The sequence below is a fragment of the Cricetulus griseus genome, chromosome 4 (genome assembly GCF_003668045.3).
Source record: "Cricetulus griseus strain 17A/GY chromosome 4, alternate assembly CriGri-PICRH-1.0, whole genome shotgun sequence".
Lineage (NCBI taxonomy): Eukaryota > Metazoa > Chordata > Mammalia > Rodentia > Cricetidae > Cricetulus > Cricetulus griseus.
The window spans coordinates 45,724,004-45,745,289 of record NC_048597.1 but is presented as its reverse complement, the minus strand read 5'-3'; positions in this window follow the sequence as shown (position 1 = coordinate 45,745,289).

The window sequence follows — 21,286 nt, the reverse complement described above, 5'->3', positions numbered from 1 at the left end:
GAGGCAACATGAAGGTGATCCCCCACATGTTTTGGTGGCAGCATGCAGGGAAGTCAAGCCAGAGCCTTCTTCCTGTTGCTAGCTCTGGGAGAGAAATGTTTTACTAAGTTATGGACCATGTATGCAGCAAAACCATGTGGCCAGACAAGGTGTGTTCACTGTTACAATACCAAGACTATTTTGGGGACCATCTGTTTTCTGATTTAATTTGGCACCTAATGTACAGGAGGGAATTTATATCTGTTATTGTAAATCTGGTTATGTAATTAGCTCTAGTTGAAAAAAATACTTCTGTTGTATTGCTAAATGGTGATAGTGTTGACCTGTCAAATTGGCTTCAGTATTTATTTATTTATTTATTTATTTATTTAATTTATTCGAAACAGGGTTTCTCTGTGTAACAGCTCTGGCTATCCTGGAACTCTCAGAGTCCTGACCTCACAGAGATATGCCTGCCTCTGCGTCCCCAGTGCTGGGAACTAAGGGCATATAGCACCACTCCCATCTAAATATTTATTTTCTGCCTATATATTAGTGGTGCTATTGGCTTTAGACAGAGAAATTTCTTGTTTTTTCACTGGGCAGTGATTTATAACTGATCAAAATTGTGAGAGTAAGTGACTGTTGAATGACTGTCCTAAATGAGGCACCCATATCATCCTCTCTAAGGCTCAAGAACCATTGCAGAAGAAGGGGTGGAAAGAATGTAAGAGTTGGCAGGAGGGGGAAAGTGCTGTGGGACACTGTCTTCCAGGCACACCATGACAGTTGTGCTCTTTAACTCTGGAGCTGCGGCTATTTGTCCTTCTCCTGCACAAAGGCAGCAGTGTTGTCATGGAATGGGGAGTGACTCATGAGGTCTTGTCCCTTTCTAAGTCTTTTAGGCAATTGATGGATGCTGAGGGAGGGAGAGACATTTTCTTCAGTGGTCTAGCCACTGATAAGTTGACCATGTTCCTGTAATCTCCTACTGAAGTTCCTGTAAACTCTTGAGGTCACCAACACACACACACACACACACACACACAGAGAGAGAGAGAGAGAGAGAGAGAGAGAGAGAGAGAGAGAGAGAAGTAGAAGGGGATATACATTGTGAAAATGTCATAATAAAACCAATTATTATGTATATTGGATAATACAAACAAAAAAGATGATCTTCTGAAAACCAGGAAGCCAGTCCTTAGCAGACACTGGGTCTGCCCTCAGCTTGTTCTGTACGTTCTACTCTTCAAACCTGTGAAAAATAAAGGTGTGTCTTTATTTTTTTTGCAGATTTTTTTATTTGAATTAGAAATAAGATTGTTTTACATGACAATCCCAGTTCCCTCTTCCTCCCCTTCTCACCTATTATTGCCCCCTCAATTAAAACCCTACCTATCACATATCCTTTCTGCTCCCCCTGGATGGTGAGGCCTTCCATAGGGTGTCATCAGAGTCTATTGTATCCTTTGGGATAGGGCTTAGGCCCACCCCCGTGTGTCTTGGATCAGGGAGTATTCCTCTTTGTGGAATGGGCTCCCAAAGTTCACACCTATGCTAGGAATAAGTACTGAACTACTACAGGAGGTCCTGTAGATTTCCGAGGTTTCCTCGCTGAAACCCATGTTCCCGGGGTCTGGATCAGTCCCATGCTGGTTTCCCAGCTATCAGTCTGGGTATCAAGAGCTTCCCGATGTTCAGGTCAGCTATTTCTGTGGGTTTCACCAGCCTGGTCTGGACATAGGTGTGTCTTTTAAACATCCCAACACACAGTAATTTACTGTGACAATATAAACAGATGCTAATACAATACATATGTCTTCCCTAAAGTATATGACTTTCTACCATTTCCAGGAACTTTCCAACTGCAGGATCCTTGAAACAACAACAAAAGATGCTTCAAGAGAATGTCGTATAGTGAGTTTGATAGTTTGGGCCTCAGACTTACCTGTAAACATTGTCTTGTCCAGTGACATGCAAATTTACTTGCATACACAGAACTGCTTGGGGAAAGTTTCCAAATATAGTTCCTGTCCTTTCCCTTCTCTTTTCACACATGGAAGCAGTGCTGTGTGGAGAGGAGAGTGCTGTGGTGATGATGGATGTGAGGCGGGAGCATGGAGAAGATACAGGGGCTTCAAGGAGAAGAAACAACTGGAGGTCAGTCAATTGAGAAAATCAGTAGAAATACTGGGGACCAGAAGGTCAGTGTTTTTCTCCATGTGAAATAGTATTTACAAAGATGGAAAGAGGAAAAGCTAGGAAGTTTGGAGTGAGGTTGAGGATTTTAAACTGTGAGCAATGATAGGCACAGAGATAGCTGGAGCCATGTAACACTAAACATGTTCAGTTCCCGGATGTTGGTTTTTTAAATTTATCCTCCATTAAAAGGAGCCAGGGTTCCCTTCTTCCTGGTGCAGGGCAAGGGCGAGGAGAGATCAAGCAGAGCCTGGACTATCTTGTGACAGAAAATAAAGTGTTCAGAGAATAATAGGTCCATGTTCAAAGGAAATGGAAGCTAGTTCAAAAGGGCCACCACTGGCCAAATTTAGGGCCAAAAACAAATCATCAAAAAAAGAAAGAAAAGAAAAGAATTGATAAAAGTTGAGGAAACTGACTATGATATCTGTGATAGTCACATAATAAAATCATGGATGAATAATTTCTTAGGATATATCCCTACAGTAAAGCAATGTATATGACTGTTCTGAAATGTTTATTTCTGTTAAGTTAAAACAACTTTGACATTTATTTTGTGTCTCTGCGTGTGTGTGTGTGTGTGTGGGGGGGGTTTGAACATGTGCCATGACACTCGTACACAGTTCAGAGGATAACTTGTGAGAGTTGGTTCTCTCCCTCTGCCATCTGGGTCTTGAGATCCATCCTAGCTTGTCAGGCTTGGTGGCAAGCACCTTTACCCACTGAGCCATCTCTTAGGCATTCTATTAATACTTTCTATTAACAAAAATTCACTAGTTGTTAATCAAAGGGATGATACTAGGGAAGCCAGTGCTTTGAAACAGTGGCACACAATATTTTATGATTAGGAAATTGGAAAACAGCAGCAGCAGTCTGGAGATGAGATCTGAGCTTGTTCACTTTCATCAATAATTATGTCACAAAGACTGGTGAGGTGGTTCAGCAGGGAAACACACTTGTAGTCAAGCACAACACCCTGAGCTCCGTGCATCCCTGCGAATTGTCCTCTGTTTTCCACAGTGTACCATCACACACACACACACACACACACACACACACACACACACACACACACACACATTGGAACTGATGGTGGAAGTCTTATTTTCCTTTTGTATAGACCCATGGGCCAGTGACACTGTTTAGGGGCCTATTGCTGATTTCTTACCATTCAGCATTTTCTGTTAACATGTTTCCTTGCCATCCTAATATGGAACTAATACAGTCTGGAAAGGTGCAGACTGTTTCTCCTAACAGCTGTAATTTCTTGAAACATCCCTCCCAGGGTCCAAAAAGCTGTTGATTTCAAGGTCCCTTCACTTTTGACAGTGTGGCTTTCTTGTCACAGGTGATTATACAGTCTGGGCTGGTTATTGAATTCATTTTTTCTAGGAGTTAATTGCATTCCTACTTACTTCCTCTACTCACCAAAGTCTGCTGTCTACAGCTGCCCTTTTCCTTTTGATGGCTGAATGGTGCCTATTGTTGTTGTGAGTAAAAGCACACAGCAGAATTCCATGACAGAAGGCAGGTGTGGTCTGAGCGACAGGTCATGACATGGTATCAGAAATAAATAGTACATATACATTTCATCCACTTTTGTTGTACTTACCTTATCTGAAAATATACCACATACATGCACACACACACACACACACACACACACACACACACACACACACACACACACACACATATGTGAGCAGATACTAATATATATATATATATATATATATATATATATATATAATAATGTTCATATGAGTGTACCTATACATGCCAACACATACATATGTATACATATATGTACAACACACACACACACACACACACACACACACACACACATATATATATATATATCCATCTTTCTCTAAAAGTTAATACTTGGTTAGTGGAGAATCTGGTCTAAGGAAACAAATTTCATCATCCTCTGTTGGTTTAAAACCACAATAAACTTAGGAAGAACCAAGGCTACTTCAAGTTAGGTGTACCACTCATTCACTCATTCTCCCAGGAGGTATTAACTGAGTACTCACCATTTATGAAACTGTTCCCATTCGTGGGTCATATCAGTGAACAGCAGAGGTCAAGCTCCCTGCCATTGTGGTGTTGTTTTTGGTCAGGGGTGCTGTGTGTGGTCATCCCATGTTGGAAAGCTTAAAATGGAAGCTGCTCATACTGTTCCTAGAGAACACAGTTTTCCCAGACCCCAGGAGACCTGAGAAGCTCTTTAAGGCACAGCCAGCTTTCCTTTGGTCACATGTACTTGTCAACCATATTTCTTTAAGTCTGTGGTAGGCACAGGTGATCTTTCAAAACCATCTAACATGTCTCACTTCTGTCTATAAGGTGAACAGGGCCACCTGCTTAGGTGTATCTGGGGCAAATATGCATTAGTATTTTTTAGTGTTGCTCATATGTACATGTTTTTAGGGCTGACACTCAGTATTGGATAATCAATTAGGAGAGCTCATCCCTGAAGAAGATTGGTTCTCCCCATCTCAGCAGGTAATTCCCTGCGTTCTTCATCTAGGGGTGGGGCCTTGTGAGGCTTCCACCATCTGTGCTGGCATGTCAATCGATGTTGTCATTGTTCAGGTCTTGTTTAGGCAGCCATATTGTTGACATTTCATGGGTGTGGGTTCCCTGTCCCATCTAGAAGACACAATCTCACAGAAGACTACCCTTACAACATTTCTGCCCTCTCTTCCACGATATTCCCTGAGCCTTAGGTATAGGGTTTGTGTTATATATGTATCAGCTGGGGTTGTGTATCCCAGAGTTAGTTGTTCTCTGCATTTTGACCAGCTATGGTCTTCTTTACTGCTCTCCATCTGCTACTAAAAGAAACTTCTTTGATGAAGGCTGAGAGGTACACTGATCTGTGGGTAAAATGGATATTTTCTAGCCTGGAAACCTTTATGACTGCAACTTCCAAATATTTAGCTTCAGAAGAGGTGAGCACAAACTTTTATAAGTGTTTGGTTACCTGCTTTAGCCTCTGGAGATGGAGCTAAGGGGCTTTGTGAAGAGACATGGAATAACTATAATCCTCCTGTTTCGGGTCAGCTATGGTAGGTGTCAGCTTTGTGATTTCCCATGGCTGCCCTGGTAATGATTCCCTGCCTGACCTTGGATGAGCCAATCTTGCTCAGGGTAAGAAATGCATGTTGGGCCAGGTGATGGTGGCGCATGCCTTTAATCCCAGTACTGTGGAGGCAGCGCAGGCAGATCTCTGTGAGTTCAAGGCTAACCTGATCTACAGAGCTAGTTCCAGGGCAGCTACAGATGTTACACAGAGAAACCCTGTCTTGAAAAACAAACAAACAAAGAAACAAATGGCTTGTTGGGAGGCTTATGGAGGAAAGAGTCATTCAATAAGACACTCAGCAAAAGGTCTTATTTATCACAGAGTAGACAATTGTGGTTTTCTGGAATCACATTCAGGTCAATGTATACTTGCTTTTATTAAAAATCTAGGGCCATTTGCCCTGATATGAAGTGAATTGGCTTAGTTCAGCCACAACTGATGCTCCTACAGTAAGGGGGAAAATCCCCTCTAACTGTCAAGGCTCTTGAGAAGATGGAGTGGAAAGTGCAGAAAAACCCAGGGGTACTGGCTTCCATGGGTGCTCTGCTATGAGTGAGCTTTGTGACTCAAGGTCCCCCTTTCCTTCCCTGTGACTCACTTTCCTCCTTTGTAGGATGGACGGGGTAGAATGGATGGCCTTTTAAAGTTCTTCCAACCCAGGAGACTGTTTCTATGAAATATTACCCATTTTATGAGGACCTAGCATCAGAAGGAAATTCAAGGCCCTTTGTTAAATTATTAAGAATTCCAACCCCTGGAATTCTAGGAGTTGGAGAGATTGCTCAGTGGTTAAGAGCACTGACTGCTCTCCCAGAGGGCTGGGTTTCAACTCCCAGCACCCATTTGGCAGCTCACAACTGTCAGTAACTCCAGTTTCAGGAGACCCGAAACTTATGGCAAAATACTAATGCACATTTAAAAAAAGAATTCCAAGACATAGCTGGGTGTTGTGGCACATGCCTTTAATTCCAGCATTCGGGAGGCAGAGGCAGGTGGATCTTCAAGTTTGAGGCCAGCTGGTCTACAGATCGAGTTCCAGGGCACAGAAACCCTGCCTTGAAAAAACAAAAACAAACAAAAAGCATTCCAAGACAGAAACAGAATATTAAACCAAGCACCAAGCCTTTTTACCCTTTCTAAAGTTGTCCCGTTTGTCTTACCAGGTTGTGTGCCCATGAAGCTGGACTTGGTCTTGTGCCACCACTACTGTTAGAAACAGAAGGACTCCATCTTTAATCTTAGCTCAATTGCACTGGGGATGGAGCTCTGTTGGTAGAGTGTTTGCCTAGCTTGGGCAAACCCTGGTTTGACCCCAGCATCACATAAATCAAGCCTGGTAGTATATGCCTGTGATGCCAGCACTGGAGAATTAGTGGTAGGAGGGAAAGAATTTTGAGGTCATCCTTGCCTATGCACTAATTTTGAGGTGACCTTAAGCTACATGAGACCCTGACTTTAAAACAAAAAATCTTGACCCTGTGCAATAATCATGGGCTACTCCCTTCTCTACTCCTTGCCACAGTTTCTTCTTGCGTTGAGTAGGGATGATCATACCCACCCACAGGGAGTTGAGAAAGAAGAGTAGACAGCAGACTGGATCCATGGTGTTGCTGGCTATTATTTGTTTATGGTAAATTCAGTGAGTTCCACCTGGAACAGGATTTCACAGAGTTATGGCTTTTAAAGGCAAGACTATACTGGAGAGATAGATTCAAAAGACATTCTTTTTAAAAAAGTCCTGAGGGTTCTTTTACAGTAGGTGCATCTGCAGGGCTCTGCCTTCTGAACCACACACTCTCTGGGGTAGGAAGTCAGTATAGTCCCAGTTTAAAGTCATCTATGGGTCTGTTACTTTTTTCACACACCCCTGGCCTCCCACTATTTCTGCTCTTCAGGACTGCACACAGCTCTGGAGGAAGCCATTTGTGTCAGACACTAGATGTCTGGCTATGCTTGCTCTCATCTGCACATCGTGTGTGCCCACGTGTGCAGCTTTTCTCAGTTTAGTGCTGCTAGTGAAGAGGCTCAGCCTTTCTCCAGGACTCTCTCTGCTCTAGCGAATGGCACCATAAGCACAAATCAGCTTCCACCAGCAGGAAAACAACATTCACTCATGTGTTTATTCTTTCATTTATCCACTCACTATTTGAGCAAATAAATGCATGTTAGTGGTGGAGCCAGGTACTGAGAATTTGGAGGAACTCAAGGAAAAATGGGACAGTAAATAGACAGAAAGCAAAGTAAACTTTTAAAAAAGATTATAAAAGTGTGAGTGAAGGTGGTGATGGGAACGACTCCCATGGTGTGTGTGTGGGGGGGTAGGTGATGAGAATAACTCCCATGGTGTGTGCAGGTGTGATTGGGGATAACTTCCATGGTGTGTGCAGGTGTGATTGGGGATAACTCCCATGGTGTGTGCAGGTGTGATGGGGATAACTCCCATGGTGTGTGCAGGTGGTGATGGGAATGACTTTCATGGTCCGGTTTCTGCCTGGTGAATCAGAGGAAGGAGCATTTGAGTCTCATGTTAAAGGTTGATTAGGTGGGTTTTTTGTTGTTTGGTTTTGTTGTTGTTGTTGTTTTGCTTTTTGTTTTGTTGTTTTCAGGAAAACCTGAGGCACCTGAAGGGAATCCTGAAGTCTCACTGTTGTTTCTGGGCATTTTAAATGATCTCTGAGCAATTCCCACAGATATTTGCTTTAGGATTAGCCTGGTGGAGAGCCAGCTTTACCAACACGGTGTCTTCAGCACACATGCAGAAACAAACCTCAACCTCTTGTTCAAGGCTATCACTTTAGGGGTGAGGTTCCCCATCTTTGTTTCAGTTATGCCATTCCTCACTTCCCTTCTCTCACAGAGGAAGACGCCTTTACTCCTAAAAGCAGTCCTTCAGGAAGCCCCATCCCACCTCACCTTCTAGAAGCTTTGCTTCTGTCTCATAGCTTCAAACTCTTCGACTTTCTATCTCCTTTCCTTGTGTCAACAAACAACTTCCAGTCTTGTACAAACTCAAAACAAACAGAAGCTTCCCACCCCTGCTCTCCCCTGAAGCTACCGAGGTGCCCACAGTCTTCTTATTCACACACGAAGGAAATGGGCTCAGCTGATGCAGCCATTGTAATTTCCTTGATCATTCTCCACTCCGTATCTTCTGACACTTTGACTTCTACCCCTGCCCCATTATGGAATCTCAACTTCCCAAAGAACCTCCAGACAAACAAGTCTACTGACCCATCATTCCCACCAATGCCATTTAAATCTTCAAAATGCACGGTTCTTGAAGTGGGGTTATCCCATGGCTTCCACAGCATTATGGTCCCAGCTCTCCCTGCCTTTTCTGCTCCTACTCTTTTTTGGGTCAAGCCTATCCCAAAGGTTTCCTGTACCTTCTCTTGACCTAAGCTCTAGACTCTCAAGCCATAGCTCTACTCCTTCAGCTTCTCTGAGAGATTCACTCTGTAGAAAATCTTTGTCTGTCCCACCAATCAGCTCCCAAATCATGACATAGAGACTCATTATTGATTATGAAAGCTTGGCTGATAGTTTAGGCTTGTTTCTAACTAGCCCTTATAACTTAAATTAACTCATATTTTTAAATCTACACTCTTTTAAGTGGCTTGGTTAACCTTTGCTCTGTAATGCCCATGCTGCTTGCTCTGCATCCTCTGGCATCTCCGCCTTCTTCTTCCCAGAATCCTCTCTGCCCTGAAAATCCTGCCTAGCTATTGGCCATTCAGCTTTTTATTAAACCAATCTGAGTGACCCATTTTCATAGTGTACAAAAAGATTATCCCACAACACCACTCCAACTTCCAGTAGAAGTGATCTTCTACTGAGGCAGTCGTCGGGTATCTCAAATGCAGAACTTAGCATGTTCCTCCTCAGACCCTTACATGTTGGTGGATGATAAACTTCCTCCCACCACTCAGACCCAGGATCTGATGGCATCCTTTACTCCCTGTCCCTTTCTCTCTCCTTTCGCCTTTTCCCAATTGGGTCCCAAACCCTATTTTGGGTAACTAAAGGTCCCTGTTTTGTTGGTATTATAAAAGCAAGGGTTTCTTCCACCTGTTGGCTACTGAGAATGCCGGATGATACATCTTCATTTTTCCTCACTTACATGAATTCACAGAACTTTTCAATGCTTTACCCAGGGGTCACAATTTGGGCCTTACCCACACTTGCCCTAAGCATTAACTGAGTATTTTTAAGGCTACCTCTGATCTTCCTATGGCTCAGTAAGTTCTCACCCTACAGTCATTCTAAAGAGCTTCAGGAAGAAGGGATAGACCAGGTTTTTGAGGCAACGAGTAGATCTAAGATAAAAACAATGGGGACTTGGCAGATAAAAGGAGAAAACCAAGATGCTTCCAGAAGAAAGAGATCCTGCATGTGTGTTGGGAATGAGGGTGTTGTAGTAAGTGGAGGAAGTATTTGAAGGAATCTAGATTTGCTGGAGAAAAAGAATGCAGTCTAAACTAAAATTGGTTTACTTGATGAATTCTAAAATCCACATATTCCTTGGAAAACCCAGTCAGACAGGAACATAAAGCTTTGGCTTAGACTTCAACAAAAACATTCACTTCAGACCTGAGTACTGTGTATATTTGTTAGCACACACACACACACACACACACACACACACACACACACACACACACACACACACACACGAGACCATGTTGGAGATTGTCAGAATGCATAGACTCTGTGTTAGTTAGGGTGAATTCATTCTCAATTGCAAAGTCATGAGTGAGCACTACTAACACAAGTGAAGACACACAGTGCCTGTGGCAGCTTGAGGAGGGAATGCAAAGCAAAGGCATAGGTTGGCATTTGATTTAGGATGTAACGTGTAAGCACGAGTGTGTCAGTAGAAGGGGTAAAGCACTGTGCTTCAGATGAGGGAGCAGAAGGAAACGTGACTGTGCATGTCAGAAAGGGAGAGCATGGGCAGATATGTTCATAGCAGAAGCTGCTATATAGACAAGGAGGCAGTTATCAATGGAGGTAGGTTTTCATGGCTGTGGCTCTTTGTGGGGACATCAACTTTTTCCCTCAGGGAACTTTCGACAGTGTCTCCAGGTGTTTTTAAATTGTCACAACTAGGGTAAAAGCCAGAAAGGCTGTTATATGTCTTTCATTGAACAGGACAACCCCTCAAAACAAAGAATTACCTCATCAAAATATGAATGGCACCAGGATTTAGAAACCCTTAACAGAAAAAGAGAAACAATAAGAAGAAAAAAGGAAAAAAAGCAAAAGAAATAGAAATTTGGAAAGATAGATGTTCATTTAAAAAAAGAAAAATAACTAATACAAAGGAGTTTTCTGGAAAGGTTTAAAAGTAATTTTAATTAATTTAATTGGTTTCAATAATTTATTATAAGTAATAATTCTAGCAAATGACAAAAGAGCATTTCTTTGTAAGACTCTTACAGTTTAAGTACTGGTTAAGAACACTAGCAGCACCTACAGAACATCTGGGTTTAGTTCCCAGCACCCATGTTGAGCAGTTGACAACCTACTGTTAACTGTAGCTTTATAGCATATGTGACGCCCTCTTCTGGCCTCTGAGGGCAGCTGCATACACATGCTACACACACACACAATAAATCTTACACAATAAATCTTAAGCAAAAACAAAACCAATCTAAGTACTGAGATCATTGGAACAAAAAATTCTTCAATAGAAAGGTCTGTCTGTATTCTCTCGTGGTCCTGTCTAGCTCTCTCTGCCTTACAACTCTTCCACTGCTACCTTCTCCCAAGGCACCAGAGTGTCTGTCTGTCCACAGCTTCTGGCAAAGCTGATTGGGGAAAACAAGGTTGAGCTCAACATGAAGTGACAGTAACCAGGATCACATGTGTTGAAGGAGCCCCAGCTTCCTGGGGCGTAGGAAGGACTGGTTCTGGATATTTGGGATCAGAAGGCTGTGGATCACGATTCCCCAGTCACATTTATGTAGGAGAAACTGAGTTCTCATCATCTGGAAACAGAAGGCCTCCTAAGTCCATCTTTAACCTTCTAAACAAAGATATCTACCCAACAATTATTTCCTAAAATGTAGATGGCTATCAGATATACACTTTGTTCCGATTAAAAAAAGTTACTACCAAAGGCTATCACTTGTGGTCTCAAAAATGTGAACTCAGGGTGATACCTAACCCAGAAACGGGCCAGAATCAGTCTATCAATGTCTTCCACAGGAGCAAGAGGGGATGGAAAAGAGAATAAATTCTTGGCCAGGGTCCCCAGGAATTGGGTCTGGTGGTTCATGTCCCACAGACAAGATTACAAAGTCCCCATGTCCTCAGAAAAGAATCAGGAGCTTACAGGTTTTGAAGAGGTTACCAGCTCCTCCCCAGGCCAGATGAGTCTGGATCCACAGCCCCTCTGCCCCCAGAGCACCAACAACACTTTATCCTGGCCCTTTGGGGCTCATCCTCAATAGCTCTGTAGCTGCCTCTGTTCCTAGGAAGACAAGTGCAAAGTCCTGGAAATTCCTTATAGACAGTCCAGACAGGGTGCCCCAAGCAGAAAGCCAAGATGCAGGTGAGATGGCTAAACTCTGGATTTGGGTAACTACAACTCCATCCAACCCTAAGAACCAGTCTCTGACCCAGTGTTCCTGGAGTGGGAATCCCTTTTGTGAATTTCCTAGTCAAAGTCAGGCAGTCATGTCTATATAAGTAGAGAATGAGGAGCCAGCTTTGAGCATAACTAATGGTCCCAATGCCTTGGAAGAAGGGTATCAGGATATTTGACACAGATGCTGCTCCTTCAGCCAGGAGTCCTGGAGTCAGCCTGCACTGGAGACTGAGTACCATGAGCCATTCAAAACATCAGGACTTGCTATTGGCATCAGTCGAGCTTTTAAAGCAAACATATCAATCTGGGTGTGCTGGTGATGCCTGTAATCCCAGCACTTGGGCTAATACAGTCTTTGCGAGGGGGAGGCTAGTCTGGGAGAGATCCTGCCTCCACACACCAAAACAAATCAATGAAGTAAACATATCAGTTGTTTTCAACACACACTCTTGGAAGGAATGGAAAAACAAACCAACACTTTGAACTTGGGGAGTACTAAAGTTCTTTGTGGCATAATTAAAGGGACATGATTCAATTGACTGTTACACTACAATGCCATGGAGAATCTGAAATTGAAATGATGCAGCCTTAGAGCCACAGAGGAGGAGAGACTACCATTAAAAAGTCAGAAAAGCCTCCCTGCTTCTGTTTACTTAGAAAGTGTATCTCCCAGAGCAAGACCGCCAGTGAAAATACAGCATGCAGTTCAGTTTTGAATTTCAGAAATACAATATTTTAGTAGTATAAGTTTATCTCAGACTACCTTCAATTATTTGAAATTCAAATTCAACTGAATACTCTGTATGGGTTTTTGTTGTTACTGTTGAATCTGGCGACTTTACCCCAGACAGTATGAAGTGGGGATTTTGCAGATTTCCAGTCAGTACTGGTGCCCATATGCTCCTCCAGCGTCAATAAGCATCTTGCTGCTGCTGCTGAGATGGCCGTGGAGCTGCATCCAATGTGACTCCTGTATCCAAGCTGCCTACTTCCGCTAGTGTTGATCTGAAGAAGCCTCTGCCTCCCTAGTGCGCCACCACTGCCTGGTGCAACACACGTCCTTAGCCACTGAGACATTTCTTCAGTTCCTGTGGTACATTTCTTAACTTTTTTTTTTTAAATTTGGAATTTATTAACTGACCAATGACATGTTCTAGCTATTGGGAAATAAGACAAGAAATGAAGCATTCTTGTTCTCATAGTTCCTGTACGACTAAAGCAGATTTTCATTACTAATTTTAATATTCTTAATTTTTTTAATTCCTAGAGCTGACCTGAGCTTGGTAGAACTCCACATGTTGGCTTTATCCTATGCTAGCACTATGCCATTATTTGAATATGTGTGCCTACTGCCTGATCCTGGTTTTTCATCACTCCCAAGGCAAAAATTTTTGCTAAGGTGATTTTTCCATAATAGATTTTATGAGAATTATCAGCCATAAATACTGACATAATACAGAAACCTTTTAGAAACACAACTCTGCATTAATGTTTCCACGGTGCATGTGCGCGTGCATGCATGCGTGCAGATAGTGGTCCCTTGGAGATGAGACTAGAGTGTCATGTTTCTCTTGGTCATCATAAGTCCCCATAGCAAGCGCTTTAGATTCTAGTCACAGCTTCTTGGGCAGAAAAGATGGCTCCCGGGTTTAGCATGAGACAGGGAAAATGTGGCTTGGCTCTGGCCCTGGCTTAGTTCTAGGGTGTTAGTTCCATTAGAGGCCCTGCTGAGAGGAAGTCCTGGTACCTTTCAGAAACCTGCCAAATCAGGCACAGACTTGCTGGCAGCCTTAGTGAAGGGATCTTACTGATCCATGCCCAGCTCTCAGGAGGTAACTGGCAATGGAGAAGAAAGCAAAACAAGCCACCCAGTGCCTTTGCACCTTGGAAATCTGACTTGGAAATTCTGCCTCAAGGCTGTGAAAGAGTGGAAATAATGATCTCCAGGTCCAATTTCTGAGCATTTAGACTTTAATGTTGAGAAAATACATCCAATTATCTGCTTATTAACCCCCCCAAGCATAATCTAGTGATTTCCAGGTCAGGTGATTCCCCCCTCCTCTATAGGGTTTCTCGTTGTAGCCCTGGCTGTCTTGGAAACTCACTCTGTAGACCAGGTTGGCCTTGAACTTAAGAGATTCACCTGCCTCTGCCCTCTGAGTTCTGGATAAAAGTTGTGTCCACCATCACCCAGCAAGGTCAGAAGATTCTGCTCCTTGAGAACACATCAAGATTAAGGCACATCTAAAACTAGACCTTTGGCCTCAAGACCTCTTACTCTTCCAGGCCAACCCTGGAAATCTACTTTGCCTGTGTGATGCCTCTCTGACTACTGCATTTTCTCTGGCAGAGGTAAATGGACTTGTCTTCATTCTGTTCTAGGCCTCTGAGTCAGGGTTATTAAATTCCTCTTTCCGGCTTCGGAGGCCACAGTGACCCAGTTAGACTGTAATCCAGTCACAGCGTTATGCTGCCCTCTAGAGGAAAAGGTAGTTACTGGGCAAGCCAGAACCAAGGACTGATTTCTTAAGTAAATTTAAGGTTTTGCATAAAGACCCACAGGGAATAATGGCCCTTAAAGCTATTGTTACACTAAAATTCCAATCTAAATATTATGAAAGAAAGCTAAACTAATGGAGCTTGAACACTTGGATATGCTGTGAGAATCTAATGTCTCGGCATTGCTGGGATCTCATTTTTCTCTCGGCTTCCTTTTTTTTCTTTTTTTTTCTATTTTAGTGTGTGTGTGTGTGTGTGTGTGTGTGTGTGTGTGTGTGTGTGTGTGTACACACGCGCGCACACGCGCATGCGTGCGTGCGTGTGCGTGTGTGTATACTGTGCCTTGTGCCTGTAAAGGCCTGCGGTGGTTGTGAGCCACAGGAGTGGGTTCTGGGAACTGAACCTCTCTCCTCAACCAAGAGCGGTACTCACCAAGAGTAGTACAGACTCTTAACTGCGGAGTCATCACTGCAGCCCCTGCGTCCTTATCTTCAGCTATCATTTGCTGTATCTTGGGATGATTATCAAAATTCTTGTAAGACTGCTTTTCAATAGTTTCAAAAAGTGAAGTTCATTCTACTCAGGAAAATTGTCCAGGCCTCCCAGACAGTGTTGGGCTTTAGCCCAGACACGTTATGCAAGCAACCCAGTACTGAGTTCTGGACCTGGAGTTACAGGCAGTTGTGAGCCATCTGACACAGGTGCTGGAAATTGAACATGGGTTCTCTGAAAGAGCAGTACACACTCTTAGCCAGAGCTATCTTTCTAGCTCCGAAAGGTGCAACTTTTAACTTCTTTATTCTCTCCTAATGTTTATTAGTCTTTTCCCAAAAAAAACTATGCTCAATGCACCCCCCCCCCCCCCCGCCACACCGCTAAGAAAACATTAGAAACTATAATACTAAGAACATACAGACAAAAGATCTAGGAATAGTAACTCAGACTTGATAAGATTTAAGAATTTTTAAAAACAGGGTGATCATGCCCTTAAATCCCAGCACTCAGGAGGCAAAGGCAGGCAGATTTCCAAGTTCAAGGCCAGCCTGGTCTACTAGGTGAGTTCCAGGAACTCTTAAGACAGAAAAAGCAAATGAAATAATCCCCTTCCTTGTCATCTTCTATATTACCCTAACATCTTGTTGATATCTCCCTTAGGATCCTGAGAAAACCAGGTGATCAGAGCCTATGGGAACCCCTGCCTCAGAACTAGAATCCAGACTTCTCTTCCTTCATTTTCCTCTGAGTCATAAGTTGTTACCTACAAGATTCACACTTGAGAACCATATAATCAAGTAAACATAAATACAATAAAATTAAAATTTACAAAAATATCTCACCATGTTTTTAAGTTTACAGTTTTGTGTTGAGCCATACTCATAGTTACCCTGAAGTGCACATTATGAGCCCCAGGTTTATGTCTAACATGTCTCTATCAGGCTATAGTAACTTGTTAAAAATGACTTCCAATGAATGGATCCCATCATCCTGAGCACATGCTGCTTAGCAATGTATCTTTACTTCTTTCTCCAACAAGAGATGGAATCTATTTCCTCATTCCTGGAAAATTGCCCATATGACTTGTTTGGTCCAGTAGAGTATGATGAAGTTCCATCCATGGCTGAGCCCCAAGAGAACGTATAGCCTTTTGCTGAGAATGAATTCCAGCTTCCACGGAAAAGAGTCCAGGTTATCCTACTAGAGAGACTATGTGGAGAGACTAAACTACTTGCTTCCACTGTTTTCTCAACTACCATGTTACCACATTTAGGGGTAGCAAGTACCAGATACCAACAAAGTTTATAAATCTTCAGGTTTTTTTTTTTTTTTGTTGTTACTGTACACGACAGTGATGGACAGCAATATCCTGTGCTCACTGTTCATCAGTGACTCTCCCTTGTTCAACTTAAGTCTGGAAATTAAGAAAGATGCACTATCTCTCCACCTTGGTGCTAAAACCAGTTTCCTGGCCCTTATAACAGATGAAACAATGCATTCAATAGGCTGTGATCTATTTAGTTCCTCCAGACACATTGATCAGTTAGTCAAAACAATGCAGTAACCTTGTTTGTTATAGTCAATTATTGTCAATTGACTTTTGTCTCTGTGGGATCCTATTTTGTGTTCTCTGTGCTGCTTTGGAGCCTGTCCTGGAATTCACTCTGCAAACCAGGCTGGCCTCGAACTCAGAGATCTGCCTGCCTGCCTTTGTTTCCTGAGTTCTGGGATTAAAGGTGTGTGCCACCACTATCCAGTCTTCTGTGAGATCCCATTATTCCACTGAAATCTGGGCTCTCAGTTCAGTGGCTGTATTGCTTACTATCGTTGACCTACAGAAGACAGCCATCACAGAAGACTCTGTGAGCCTCTCATTAATTCATTTCTCAGTGCCTCAGCATGGGGAGCTGTGTCTGAATGCTCTTAGAGGCTACATCATTGGGGTTGAGGTGGATACATAGACCACAGATTACATAGCCACTCCAACATTGCAATTCTGCTAAGCCTTTGGATCTTACCCTCTGCATTATCCCAAGACAATTCTGGCAGTTAGCCTGACTGAATATTGGTTCCAGCTGGTTCACTTCAATCAGCAGACAACATAGACAACTCTAGCTTCAAAATTCTCCCATATCAGTACATTTTGTCCAGCTCACCATTTTATATCTATTGCCTCTGGTCTAATGACCTTAAATCTCAATGTTACTTGAGTTTCTGTCATTAAAAATGAGCAAGATTCTGTACTACTTTGGAGTACAAACTCTTTTCCTTCTGCACCAGACTTTGTAGTTGGTCCCTCAGAACAAACCAAAACCTGCATCTAGATATAGTTCTAGGGGTAATGAGCAGAGGTGGGTGTTCAAATTAGCTGCTTCAGACAAAGGCAGATAGGCAATCCCAAGATCTCAGCTTTGCCTGAGTCCAAGTAGAAGTCCCCACACCAAGGCTCAAAGTCTTTCTTGTAACTAATCACATTGACATATGAGGCTTATTAGCAAACAATACTATTTAAGTTGTTATTCTTACAAACTGGTGAAGCATTGGCAGCGACCACAGAAGCTGTTTTTTTTTTTTTCTTTTTTTAACTTTTGCCATTTTCTCAGGCTCTCTAGTTCATTCCAAAAGCATCACTGCTACTTGTTTCTGGTTCCCAGTGGGCTTCAGAAAGTTCTTCATCCCAGCCAATCTCATGTGATTAAGCATGGGGACACAACATATCACAGACTTATCATATCCCATTGCCTTAATGAAAAAAATTGCTATTGTGTTCAAAACTAATGACATAATCAAATCAATCACTGAATCCCATATTGATGGGCTGTTCCCTACAACAGTGAACTAGCACAAGTAACTTCCAGTTACCATTCTAGGTACTGGTGAAACAAAAAGACCAGGGATTTGGATTTAGGCTATCAGACTTTGAGCTTTAGAGAAAGACACCTGCAAAATTGGGACACAGGTCACTGAGGAGGCACTGCTGGTACTACTGGGGGTGCTTCTGGGATCTGTTAAAAAAAGAATCAGGGATCAACAGTCACAACTTGGGCTGAAGAGCAACACTGTTAATTAAGCATAAGGGAACAGCAGGTATGGTGTCTCTTCTTGTAGTCATCCTCCCTCTAGTGGTCCACAGTGGTATAATAACCTGGCAGACACATGAATCACAAAGTTAGAAGTATGAGGATTATATATGTGGATTTTAGACATAGAATAAAAGAATACCAGCCTACAATCCACACTTCCAGAGAAGCTAGTAAACAAGGAGGACCCTAAGAGAGACATACATGGTCCCCTGGAGAAGGGGGAAAGGGACAAGATCTCCTGAGCAAATTGGGAGCATGGGAGGAGGGGGGTGGAAGGAGCTAAGAGAATAAGGGGAGAAGAGGGTTGAGGACATGAGGGAGCAGAAAGGTTGAGTCAGGGGAAGAATAGAAGAAAACAAGAAAGGAGATACCATAATAGAGGGAGACATTTTAGGTTTACAGAGAAATCAGGCACTAGGGAAATGTCTGGAGACCTACAAAGATGACACCAACCAACAATCTAAGCAACAGAGGAAGGGCTATCTTAAATGCCCTCCCCTGATAATGAGATTGATGACTGTCTTATATGCCATTCTATAGCCCTCAACCAGCAGCTGGTAGAAGTAGAAGCAGTTCAAGATAACTAATCTCTGAACTGAACTGGAATCCAGTAGCAGAGAAGAACGAGTGATGGACAAAGTGGTTCAGACCAGGCTGGTGAAACCCACAGAAACAGCTGACCTGAAAGAGGGGAGCTCTTGGTCTCCAGACTGATAGCTGGGATCCCAGCATGGGACTGATCCAGACCCCAGGAACATGGGTTTCAGTGAGGAAACCTCAGAAATCTATGGGACCTCCTGTAGTAGTTCAGTACTTACCCCTAGCATAGGTGTGGACTTTGGGAGCCCAATCCACATACAGGGATATTCCCTGAGCCAAGACACATGGGAGTGGGCCTAGGCCCTATCCCAAAGGATATGATAGACTCTGATGACCCCCCTCCCCATGGAAGGCCTCACCATCCAGGGGGAGCAGAAAGGATATGTGATAGGTAGGGTTTTAGATGGGGGAGGGTGGCAGGGGAGGAGGGAAGGGAATTGGAACTGGGATTGATATGTTAAACAATCTTGTTTCTAATTCAAATAAAAAAAGGAAAAGAAGAATGAGGATTAGAGCTGAAAGGTAGATTACTACCTTTCATAAAGGTATGCGCCTCTCTATAGACTGGCTCATGTGAACATTCTCTCCTTTTTCTCTGCTTCTCTGTCTCTCTCTCACACACAAACACACACTGTCTTTGGTGTATTTTAGCATGAAAACATTTTTCTCAACATAACAACATAACAATTTCTAAAGCATTCCATCATGTATCGTGTACAATTTCAAAAGATCACAGTTTTCTAAACTGATTTTAAAAATACCTTAGGAGACTGGAGACTTAGGAGACTCAATGGTTGGGAATACTTACTCTTCTTGCAGAGGGCCTAGGTTCAGTTTCCAGCACTCACATGGTGGCTCACAATCATCTGTAATTCCAGTTCCAGAGAATCTGACACCCTCTTCTGACTCCACAGGCACTACGAAGCATGTAGCGCATATATATACAACCAGGCAAAACACTCAATGGATAGAAAGAAAACCTCCCACATTAATGTAGCATCAAAAACTGTTCACACCAGAATATATTTATTTATACCACAGGATTTCAAGCCATTCCTAAGTATGGGCTTGTCAACCACCCATGGGAGCTAGAGCAGAAGGCCTTAATGGTAGGGCCCATCATTACCCTTAGGCAGGACAATTCTGTTCTAAAAATTTGCTTCAGACATTTGACACCAGTTTAAGGGTTTTTTTTTGGGGGGGAGGGGAGAAAATTTTACTGCCAAACTATTAGAAAACAACATATTTCGTGTGCGGATATAGTGCTATCACTATATTTCCTATTTTCTGTTTTAAATTTGGGACAGGGTCTTGCTATGTAGTGCAGTTTGTAACTCAAACTCAAGATCCATTTGCCCCAGTCTCTGAGTGCTAGGATTTTATGTGTGCAACCAAGCTTAGCTTATTTTCTATTTTCAGGACTACAAAGGTACCTTGCACTTTGAGTGTGTGTGTGAGTAAAGCCCCAGTAGCATAGGACATCATTATTTTCTATTTAATATGTAAAGTATATGTTTTACATATTTGATGGTCGCTTGTGTTGGACAGTCTTTTTCTGGAGTCCAAAATTTTTCCAAGAATGACTTGAAAAATCTTCCCTGTGCTTCTTCCACAAGTTCAGTTCCCAGAAGCTCTGCTTTAAATATGTATTGCTCATAAAAACGTCATCTCCTGGTCTCCACTCTTCATTATGACCTCAGATCTTCCTTCTTGAGAACAGACCTCTCCTTATCGGGCTCCTATCTCTTTTGATCACTGAAATCATAGACATATCACTATCTAGACCTATCTTCACTTTCTTTCTGGATCAGATAATAAGGCTTTGTAATCTTCAAGGGGACTCTTTCACTTAAGCACCTGATTCTATCTCTCCTTGTCTCCCCTGAACAGGGGAAGAGATTGCACGATGCTCTGATACTGATTTTGAACATGGAAGATGTGGACATGAGCCAAAGAATGAGGCAACCACTAAAAGTTGGAAAAAACAAGTAAACAAATTCTTCTTTAGACTCTTCAGAAGGAAATAGCCCTTTAAACAGCCAATCCTACTTCAATAAGATTGAACAGAGGCCTGGGGACATATCTCAGTGGGTAAAGTGCTTGCTGTGCAAATGTAAGAACCTTTGTTCAGATCCCCATCACCCTAGTGGAAGCTGGGCATGGAAGTGCATACCTGTAACTAGTGCTGGTGGGATGGAGAGGATGCTTCTGGGGAAGGACAGCCAAACATTGAGTTCTAGGATCAGTGGGAGGACCTGACTCAAAAACAAAGTTGGGCAGCCATACAGCAACACCCCAACCCAATGCTTCACAACCTTCCTAACGCTGCAACCCCTGAATACAATTCCGCATGTTGTGGTGACCCCAACCATAAAATTATTTTTATTGCTATTTCATAACTGTAATTTTGCTACTGTTAGCCTCCACACAGGCATGTGCACACATGGCGTGCAGCACACATCCACAAATAAAAAAGGAATATTTTCCACAAATCCAGTAACTTTATGTTGGTTCAATCTGTTAAATTTGTGGTAATTTGTAACAGCCAAAGTAAGTCATCAAAAAGGCAAGGTGGTAGGGCATCTAAGTAGTTACAGAGTGAGGATAGGTGTTTAGAAAGAATTATCAAAGATAATGGTCCCAAAGCTGATGAGGAAGTGAGGTTGCTTCACGGAGATAATGGTCCAGATGGAAGAGCAATTATCTGCAAGGTACACAGAGGAAGAAATGTTTCAGTAGGGCAAG